This window comes from Strix uralensis, chromosome 2 (assembly GCF_047716275.1).
Source record: "Strix uralensis isolate ZFMK-TIS-50842 chromosome 2, bStrUra1, whole genome shotgun sequence".
Lineage (NCBI taxonomy): Eukaryota > Metazoa > Chordata > Aves > Strigiformes > Strigidae > Strix > Strix uralensis.
This window is the reverse complement of record NC_133973.1, coordinates 105374667-105385874: the sequence shown is the minus strand read 5'-3', so window position 1 is coordinate 105385874 and position 11208 is coordinate 105374667. Positions and strand designations below refer to the sequence as shown.

The window sequence follows — 11208 nt, the reverse complement described above, 5'->3', positions numbered from 1 at the left end:
AGTATTCCTGCTTTCCTGAGCGAGAAGATCCATCCTTCTGCAGTCTTGCTGCTCCATCTTAAATAATGCACATATCTGTATGTGCATGTAATTTCTTCATGAGAACAGGATCTATAATAGCTAAGAAGTAAGCTGATTATACCTGAAGGTATTATCCTTTATTTGTGACATCCCAACTAGTTACCACTGGAAAGGATTATGGCTCTATGTGAGAAATGAATAGAACCAGTGGAACCTAAGAAGCTAAGAGGTGTGTTTTTTCCACACATTAAAATGTGTCTAAGACATATTTATTAAAAAAAAAGGAGGCACTTGGGTGAAGCTTTGCCCAAAGGAATGGTCCTGAGAAAGTTTGCTCCTGGTATGTCTTGCTAATGTCTGCCTCTGTCTTACTTGGACCTTATTGCCAAGGAGAAATGGATAAACTACACAAAGGTTAATATAAGAAAAAATCTGAAATAGCAAAAGGCACCCATGCTTTAATCCTGTAGAAGTAACATTGAATAATGAATGTTATCTGACGTGCTTTTACTGGTATAATAAAATGAGGGTCTTTCCACAAAAAATCAAACCAGATGAAAACAGCAGAGACTCAAGGTTTGACCTGAATTTAGCACGGGACAGTTTTGCCCATCCCCTGCCTAGCCCTACTGAGAGGCGCTGGTTTGCTCAGGGAAGCGGTGAGGTGTGTCTGGCAGCAGCGAGGCGATGCGTCTCCCCATCCAGCTCTTCTGCGTGGTGCAAACCTGCAGACCCAACCCCACAGGACTGTACTGGTAATTCCTGATCGTCCCAGGGACCCTTGGAGTACCTTTTAGTTTTTCAGGAAAGTGCAGCCTGCTCCAGTGACCTGGCCCCGCTCTCGTCTCGTATTATAAATACAGGCTTGACCTCGTGGCCTGACTCTGTCCTCAGATGTTTGTGCCTGAAGGGTTGGAGTGTAATGCTATACCTCCCCATAGAAATAGGATAGGGGGAGATTTCTTGGAAACTGCTAGGACAGGCACCAAAAATAAAAGACATCTGAGCAACAAGTGGAACCACACAGACACAGCGCTGCTCTTCTCTGTTTGCTTTTCTGGTTGGTGCTTTTATGTTATCTTTTCCTCTTCAGGACATTTGTGGGAGGCTATAAATATATAAAGTCAGTGCAATTGTTACTCTGGAAATGAGGGTTCCTGTGTCTCTGTTGCTTAGGACTGAGGGCCAAGGTGTGCATCGGGCATCAGATGGGGGTCTCTGCAGCCAGTCTGCTCTGAGACACCTCTTCCAGCAGGTTAGGGAAGGGAAAAGAGAAGCTGGATGTTTTGAGGTTGGTACTGTTTATGTGGCACACGTGAAGGCACTGTATAAGGGTGGGGGATGTTTGTCCTAGTTTGGGGTTGTAACATACGGTTATTCTGTCTCTCTTCATCCCTGTCCCATCATGGCTTGCATGGAAATCTCAGTGTGCCAACAACGAGTGGCTGGGGCAGAGACTCGGCACGTTCTAAAACATGCAGTGAACCATCATTATGAGGCCTGAATTACCCCAAAATACTCAAGCCTGGGAAGGGTTCTGCCCAGAGACCCTCCCACACGGCTGCACGAAAACACACAAAAATTTGCCTGCGCCTGTTTTACTGGGAGCGCTACTTGTAGCTGTGAGCAAAACCACAAGATCAGTGATGAAATGCAACCTCTGCTGCTTTTCGTGGCAGGGTGCTGCAGCGTTAGATGGTTTGAATTACAGCGCTGAGACCTGGATGACCTGTGCCAGCATGCCGGGGCTGTGCTTCCCCGCAAACGCCATGGGGCAGGTGGTGAAGCAAATCAGGCTTTTTCCCTCCAAACGTCGAGGCCCCAGTTCTGTCTGGGGCTGGTGCATGCTTGTGAAATTAATTTTACCATTCCAAGCTGACTATCCTCTCTGCTTAGCGTCTGGTTAGGGAGTCCAAGGAGAAGCAAACCAAGCCAGAAGGGTGATCCAGCCCTCTGCCTCCTAATTCTGAACCTGGAAGGTGGTACTACCGAGTGGTGGCTATGCATGGGATGTTGTGACTTTGTGCAACACCTGTAAAGTTCTCTGAATCTTGGGAGCAAGGACAGGGAGGTTTTGCTCCACGAATAACTCCTCAGCTCAGTGGAATAGGCCAGGCAGTAAAATAAGGCTAAATGAAAAATTATAGGGTGAATTTGGCCTCATAATCAGACACAGATAATTTGTTGCTTGAACAGAGTCAGCTGAATATAAACAAGTCTACAATGTGCCTCATTAATTGGAGCTATTTTTCTAGCAAGCCCCATGGAAATATGAAGTGGCTTCGCTCTGCAATTTGTGATATAGTTTGCTATTAAATGCATTCAGTTTAATTGTGGCAATGCGTCTCATTTTGGAAGCTTTCACAGCCACCATGTAAAAATAGCAGAAGACGGCAGAAAGAAATTCCCCAGCACAGATGTCCTCCTCTATTTGCTGCATGCTGTTGGAGCAGACAGGTGTGCTGGGTGAACTTAAGCTGTGAAGCACAGTAACGCTGATGGCAGTGAGAGGCATTTTGGGACAAGTGGCTTTCCTCTACCAGTCGCATCACATGGGATAGGATGTCCAGGTTTTGACTGCCTGGACAGTCATGATGTCCAGTCTGACCTTCATCCAACTTTGGCTTTTCACCTGTAGTCACAGCAACAGACCTGTACATCTCTGCACAGATATAGTGCCTAATGTTAATCATATCTGATTGTTTTATGCACTAATCCTGTGACCTTCCAAAGATGAGATCATGCTGGGCTGCCATATATCAAACAACCACATCGGCCTCTTGTTGACTTTGGCCATATGGTGTCAGAGCAGTGAAACAAAAACATTTCTAACCTTAACATGCTGGGGCTTAAGACAGTAACTTTAAACATTTTTCCACAATTGGCAATACAAAGCCTTCTCTTTAAATGTACGGTTTATTTTAACCTGTGTACTTTAGATTGGACAAAAACCTATGAGTGGGTAAAGGCCAAAGCTGATTAGGAGCCAGGTGAGCTTGCCCAGCCCAGAGGTCTTTGTTTTGATGACAGAATACGGCCACTGCATCCCCAGCCATAGAATTCTATTACTGGGCACAACCGAAACAGTGAGTGATTGGGTTTGTCAATCATTGAGTGATTGGGTTTGTCGATCACACTTCATAGATCTGGGTTTTCAGCAATCTGAATATGACCAAAAAGGGATCATGCAACCTTTTCAAAGAGCTCCGGTCTTGGTGTTGGCAGGTGGCATTTGGCCAAAAGGGGTTAATGAGAATGTGGGTTTGGAAGAATGAAAATAGCTGTCAAATATTTATCCAGCATCTTTCTTTTGCACTTACGGCAATTGCTAGTGATGTGCAATACTTGTGCTGTGAGGAGCATGCCTGAGGCAGCTTCTGGATGTTAAGGAACCTGTGATAGGTGATGAAGTTGTGGCTTTACTCACTGCAGTAAAGAGGTCAGATCTCATTCACAGGGGAAGCAACAGTGCAGAGATATCTGAGGGAGAAGGTGCCCAGAGGTCTTATCTGTACAAGCCAAATGCACGCACAGTTCAGTGATGATCTGTGAACTCGGTGACATTTGGCAGCCGGAGAGTTTCCTCAGTCTGTAGTCCAGCTTTGCCATGGTGGATCGGATGAGTAGTCTCTTGACCAGGACCTTCTGATTGCTTTCTCTGCACAAGCGAGCAGCCCGTCCTGGAGAACGTCAGTGCAATTTCACAGCACATATTTTTCAAGGACACGTACTGTGATGACACATGTCACCCAGTGTCATCTGTGCCTGAAAAAATATGGCATTCAAGAGTAAATACTTGGCAGAAACAACAGCACAGGCTCAAATTTAGACAGGAATAATTTATGCTGTTCAGACCCCAGCTTGCTGGAAGGGGGCACGCTCTCTGCAAGGCAGGGAGGGAAATGTGTTGCTAATTTTACTAGACAACTTCTGCCCTCCCCTCTTTTTCATTTTGTAGTTGCCAGCCTCCCTGGTTACTCTTAAAATAGAAACATCTGATGCCTTGTTTAACTTATTCTGGGGGCCTGCAGGGAGGAGGAGGGGGGGATAAATCCCCTCTCTGCAGTGTGTCAGTCAGCCTCTTCCAGGAAGCCCTGCTGGGAATTGCATCCCAGTTTGCCACCTGTCGCCAGCTTCACAACCCCCTCCCCACTCTCCTTTTCCTGCCCCAACTTTGTGCTGGGTTGGGGACTTCCCTGCCATCGTCCCACTGTCTCACATCACTCTCCAACACCTTCCAGGAGTGCTGCTGTCAGAGGCGCAGAGCTGGTGACAACCGCCACGCAAAGGGGGGATTTCTCTGTGCCACACGGGCAGAGCACCTGCACCAGCAGCAGGGAGAGAAGCTCAAAATGGAGAAGGGGTATTTCAATGTGGTTGAAGCAGAGCTCTCCTTGCATTTCAATGAGCCTGTTATTGTTGCCTGCTTGCTTGCAGTTAATCTCCCCATGTGGTATTAGCTTCAAGAAGGATGGCTCAGTCATGTTGCCATGCTACTGAACACACTGAGTTAACCATTGAGGAAGGCAGATTGTGTCTCCAAACAGTTCAAGTGCTTCCCAATTCCCATACAATGACCCATGTAATGATTTGGGTTCTCCTTATTCCTCACTCCCATGGGGGATCTCCTTTCTCCTTATTACAGATGAGAAACCCAGGTTGATGTTTGTTTTTGTGAAGGAAATACATAAAGAAAGTCTGCAGGAGACTCCATAAGACATCCTCATGGGGTGGTTTTGGATCCTTTCTTTGGGCAGGATACAGACAGCCCTCAGAGACACGAAGCCTTCAGTGGTGACGTGCTTGGGTGCTCTTTATGAGCCCAAAGCAGCAGTGCATCCCTCCCTGGAGGAGACATGCCCTGGAGTGGAGTGGGGAAGCCCCAGACCATGGGACTGCAGGTGATGTGTCCACCTCCCCTGTAGTCATGGCAGCTGCATCTGCCCCATCCCATTTGTCCCAGGGACAACCATGGGACACTTCTCTGGAGAGGATGCCCTGCTCCATAGGTGATCTGGAAGCTGATTTTTTTTGGAAGGGGTCGTAACAGAGCCATGATGTCATTGGGCTAGATTGTGTCCGAGCCACATCCTATATAATTTTCTAGTCCTTGTTACCCTGCCAGCTCAAAAGTTGTCCTGTCTTCTAACATCCTCAATTACCTCAATCCCGCAATAGGGAATGTAATGGAGCATAGAAAATGCCAGTGAGAAATACATACAGATGAAAAAAAATAAGAACATACATTTTCTGGCAGAAATCCCCTGAACTCTAGACATACAAGAAATTTCTCTCCTCGATTTCTCTCTCTTTTTACTGTTTAACAAGCTGCTCCCAACCTCATGTTCAGTCACAAGCTGAAAAGTCTGGTCAGGTCTTGGGAATGTGTGTGCATTGCTTCTCTGTTTTCTCATGGCTTTGCAATGAAGGCAGAGGAACAGGAGACAAATGTTAGGGTGCAGCCCCAGTTGTATTCCCACCACTCAGCTAAGGATGACCTCAGTTTTGCAAGAATTAAGCAGGATCTCTACAGTCTCGGGAATGTTTGTGCATCGTGATGGAGACCTGTAAAGCACTTAGATGTACTACAGCTGAAATGATCAACAGGCTTCCAGCTACTTAAAAACTGATGTGACATTAGAAATTTCTGTTTAGTTAGATGTGACAATGGCAGAAACATGTCACAAGCCCATTCTAGCTCTGCTCCAGGACTGCAAACATAGTTTGGCCATCTGGCTCCTAAGAGTAAGATGTTTAAATTGGATTTTAATAATACATTGCATCTGATACCACAATGACTCAAAGGAAACCCACTCTGCTTACCTTGAAGACTTCAGCCTGTACTGAATCCCAAGGTGTGGAGGAAATCTGCTATTTCTTTTCTAAAGAGTGTCAACCACTTTGCTATTAAGGAAAAAAAAAAAAAAAGGACAATAAAAGCAAATGACTTGGGTTTGTCATTTCTGTTTTACAAAGGAAGTGGCAATTAGGTGACAAGTGTGTAAATTCCCTGGCAATACTGCTGAACACAAAATGCACACGGATTTGAGTCTGTTCTTGGAAATCCTTTACCAACCCATCCCCTAGAAGAAAACGATCATACTAAACCCATTATTTCCTCCTGAGCTCTGAAAAGTTTTTTTTTTTCCTCATTTGTTTCTCCAGAGAAACTGAAAGGTTTGGAGATTGAAAACATAATAAACATAATGATGGCTCTTAAAGAAACTGACTTTTAAAATTAGAGACTAACACAAGAGACAGGAGAGATGAATGATGGCAGCTAGCAAGGTTTGCCACTCCCTCCAAGCTTTGTGGTATTCCAGCTTGAAACAGCTGTAAATCATTTCCACCTCTGACCTACTCAAAGCAGCATCTGCGGGTCCCAGTGCAGCATGCATGACTTGCACGGCTCCCTTTCACTCCTTCCTGTTTATCACCTGGGTAAGGGCTTCAAGTCTTAAATAGCTGGGGTAAATTATTAATCACATGTGCTGTTTAACTAGCTACCACATGGTTTTCACCTTCCAAACTGGAGTCAGCTAGATTTTTCTCTTCAGGATGAAAAATACATCTGGATGGAGCCATATGGCTTTCTCTACGGCTGTTACTAAGTTTTTGTTAAAGAAGGCTAAAAAAATGGCTCTGTCCATCTCTGTCCTCCGTACCTGTTGCAGCTTGAATTGCAAAGATCACAATGGTGCATGTTATTTTGAGGAGGTCTCACCAGGGATCCCTATAAGGGCAGGAGCTGTGCCTGGCCACTGCCACCTCGTGTGAGCTGTAATCCCCAAGCCGTGTTTGGGGGCAAGACAGACCTGCTCTGAGATCTGAGCCATCAAACATCTCTGCCTAACAGGAGGGATGGAGGTGGATGGGCTGTGAAACAAGGACCATGTTGTCTGAGTGCAGAGGGAGCTGCAGGTGACCATCCCCAGTTCAGATGTATGGTAAATTCCATCTTCACCGGTAGGCAGACCTTGCTACTGGATGTGTGCTGAGCAGCTATGAAATGCAGTGATTAGCTGCAGGGTTAAAACATTCTCATGGCAAGAACCACTGCTCAAAAAGTCTGTAGCTGGGATGGAGAGACCTTACCCCTTGTTTCCTCCCTGCCCAGGTACCTCAACCCTACTCTGCACCATCAGATTTGGCATCACCAAACTCTTGGTGCATTTGGTCTGTGAATGAATCAGCCAGGCTCCAAGCTGCCAGGCTGACGTTCTTCCTGAGCAGTGAAATTCAAAAGAAAACAATTAAAATTGAGCTGCTGCTTGATGTTCCTTGTCTGGTTGTGCATCAGCTGCGCTAGCATAAGCCCCTGAGCCATAACGTAGACAGTGCACACAAATGGCCAGAGGACAGTGAAAATGTAGCTATCCCTGCTGCTGTTCATATCACCTCTCAAAGTCCTTGACAGTCAGTAGCTCCCTGGGAACACCAGGTGGTGGAGGGTACAGGACACCCAAAATATGCCTTGCTCATGGCTTGTTTCTGGGTTGGGTGTTTTGGGGTTTTTTGAGGGGGGGGGGGGGATTTTTTTTAGGGGAAGAGAAATATTTTCCTTCTTTTAGAAACTTCATGTAGTTTTGGACTTTTGCCCCCTTGAGCTCTTAACCTTAACAGTGATTGATATATGTATATTTTAAGTCCATCAATCAGCATTTCAATCAGCTGAGCATGAAGCCTGAGACGACAGCTCTCTCTGCTATGGCTGGTATGTACAGTTGGAGTCTGTTTTGGTTTTCATTTTTGTCTGACAATGAAGAGGTGAAATTACTCACTATATATTTAACTTTATGAGTGCTCACAGCCTACCTCGCTGTGGCTGCACTGTGCCCTTACAGAAGTTTATGGAAAGGGACAAAAGGGAGTACTAAATTTAGGACCAATCAAGTTGGTAAAGACAGTATCATTATGATTTTGCAAAAAAGAATCAACAGTGTATTAAGTATGTACACAGCATTGTCTTGTGTAAAGTGTGTAATGGCCTTAAACTACATCAGTGGAAATATGGGTTAGGTGTTAGGAAATGCTGTCTGCAGAAAAGATTAATGAAACATCCAAACAGACTGCCTAGGAAATGTGCAGGATCTCCATTGCTGCAGAGTTTTAAGACCCTTTGAGAAGGGCATTGACCAGAAAAGAGGTAAATATGTTTAATCTTTTCATGGAAAAAAAGGACCCTTCCAGCCCGTTTTCTATAATTCCCTACATTATCGTGTCAAACAGAAATTTCTTTTTTCCAAGGCAAGATGCTAGGGTGATGGTTAGATACATACAGTACCTCCTGTAAGACAAACTGGTTTATTTGCAAAAAAAGTATTAAGAACTCAGGCTCAGAAGTCCTTCTTTGAGTTTGAAACAGACAGCTTACTTCAGAGCTGGGAGGCTTAATTACATCCACAAACTTAAACTTGCAGCTTTCCTGGATAGCAAGAACTACAGACTCCTTGTTGATACAGTTTTATGGCACAATCCTCACCAACTTTACATTCTTTCTCCTGCTAACATCCCTTCTTCTCCACTGGTATTAGTTACATTAACTTTTGGAGATGGTCCATCTGCTATGTATCTATCACGTAGCTGCAGCAGCCTATGTGCCGTTCTGAAGTTAAGGATGAAGCACCTCTGCCCCTTTTTTAAGGCTAACATTCTGGTCCCCTCGAGCCAGGAGTCTGTCTTCATGCCCTGATCTCTCTGAAATGCTGCCTGTCCCAGGACATGTACCTACTCTGCAGGTGGAGGGTCTCTGGTCCATCTTCTGCACAAGGGCAACATCATTCCTGACAGATGTCTACCCACCTGTCAATGGTGGAGACCTTCAGCAATGGCGAAACCACAGCTTTCTCAGACAGTCTTCTCCAGTGCTTCCTCATCTTCAGGTTTAGAAAGCTTTCCATGTCCTAATGTCTAACTTCTCACTTTTGCCGTTAAATAATTTTATTCTAGACCTGGCTGCCCTCCTCCGACCTCTCCCTGCTTGGTCCACCCATCATACAGCTTGTTCTTGAAGTACTGTTGCCCAAATCGTGCAGTTCAGTCCCACTGAGGGCTTTGAGAGAAGATCATCAAGTAGAGCAGAGCAGAATTATCTTGGGTTTTTCCACATTGGAACACTTGTGTTTATATATCCAGTACAAGACTTAACTTTTTTACAGCAACAAGATATTGAGTTATGCTCAGCCTGTAGCCCACTTCCCCAAAACTGCTCCTGACCTGGTAATTCCCTGGTAATTCCCTGGTGTGATTTTGGTTTCTGCTGTGCAACACAGAACTTTGTATTTGACTAGTCAACACCGAGTCATACTGTTTTGCAGGGGATTTCTTTTTTTTTTTGGTAATTCTTAATCTATGCACTAACCTACATGCAACCTCTTCCAGCTTCACATCACTAGCAAATGTCCCTTCTTTTCTATTCCCAGGTTGTTACTGAAAACATGGAGTGACATCAGACTTGGGACAGAGCACACAGACCACTGCCTGAATTTCCTTTCAGTCTGATTGTGAGATGAAACTATGGCACTGAGAACTACTCTCTAACTATGATTTTCCAACCACTCTGATAACCATCTCAAATAATTTAATCTAGACCGTACTTTCCCGGCTTTGAAAAGTCAAGATATGTGATATTTACTGATTCTCCCACTATCTTGTAGTGAAAATAAATTTAGATTGGTTTGACATAACTCGATACAATTAAATGAGTTTGATGCATGCTGGCTGTTATTAATCTCCTTGTTTTGTATCAAGCACTTACAAAATTGTTTGTAATTTGTTCCAGGAGGGTTCATGGAAGTGAAGTTGAGCAATGTGAACTACTGGAGTTAATCCTGAAGTCCTGAAGTCCATGGAACCAACCCAACTTCTGCCAGGAGTACCATGGGCAAAGATGTGCTTTAAATCCTGGATATTCTGAATTTTCTCTGTGTGGCAAAATAATGGGATCTTTGATATTTAATTAAAGCAATTATCTTTCCTATTCATGCAGAAATATGCTGTATGTATTTTGCAGGTAGAATAGGAGTGTTCAATAGGAAATGCTCCAGCAGCTCTGGAAGCTGGTGGCAAAGCTAAACTTGCCTCCGCCTTAGGCAAAACTAACCCCTGACTTGCTCACTGTGGGGCTTCTCAGATTGTGCGCAAGAGGACGCCAGGCTTCTTGGAAGTCAAATAGGGGGATGTTGGGTGCTGCAGGGGTTAGGCAGCAACTAAAGATTTTGGTTCAGTCGAATCAGGGTTTGGGTATCCAGTGCCATGGTTCTGCGTTCAGGTTCAGACCTTTGCTTGCCTACCTTGCATGCAGTTGTCATGTATTTCTAAGGGACTACAGTTGTCCACAAAGGAGGGCAGATCTGGGCCTTGAGAGAGAAAAAAACCCTAGATGTCTGAATAATTATTGTAAATGGAGGATTTGTGCATGGTTTTGTGTGTGTGGGCAGGAAGGAATCTCATGGCTGCCTTCAGCACAGCTGTGATGCACTGAGGGGTTCTTAAACCCAACAGCTTGGCCTGGAAAAAAAATAGTCCTCCCATTGGTACTACTTTCACTGTTTCCCTTATTGCTGATCTAAAAACATGTTTCAGGTCCTTAAGAGTGATAGGAAATACTCCGGATGAGTGAATCACTCCCCAGCTCCGATGAGCACGCTGCTTCTTTTACAGCACTCACAAACACCCGGTATGTTTTGGCTTTTTATTCCTGATGTTTTCCCACATCAAGCCTAGGCATTCTTACTTTTTTTTTTTATTTATTTTATTCTATGACATGGTGTATTTATTCCTATTTATTCTTCTCTGAAGATCACTGCAACAATACCATGAAAAGGTCTGTGCAACTCCAGCCATGACAGGTGCGTTCAGCTGCTGTTAAAAGTACGTAAGGCATCTAAAAATAAGTAAAACCACCAAGTTCCAGGGTGAATATAGTTTCTTGGGATCTACCGCAGGAGGGACCTGGCTGGAACTGAACCCTGCTCCCAGACCCCTGCCTCATGGCAGGGTGTGCTGAGCTCTGCTCCTTCCAGTTTGTGTGCAAGGGGACCTGACTCCCTCGGTGGAAGCCCTGTGGCTGAGTTAGTGTTTTCAGAGGAAGGTCTGGTTTCTGCCATGCCAAATACCGGGCTTTGACAACCCAGGCAATGTCCTTGTGGTATGTTTGCCTCTGTGTAAGTCTTCTGGTTATAATCT

At 44.8% G+C, this 11208-nt stretch overlaps 1 long non-coding RNA gene across 1 annotated transcript; it reads left to right on the top strand.

The window, feature by feature from the left end:
• The first annotated feature begins 1034 nt into the window (after positions 1 to 1034).
• Positions 1035 to 10002, top strand: LOC141939589 (uncharacterized). Its single transcript, XR_012627649.1, has 3 exons — positions 1035 to 1081; positions 9444 to 9524; positions 9803 to 10002. It is a non-coding gene; the product is annotated as an uncharacterized LOC141939589 (long non-coding RNA).
• The last annotated feature ends 1206 nt before the right edge of the window (positions 10003 to 11208 follow it).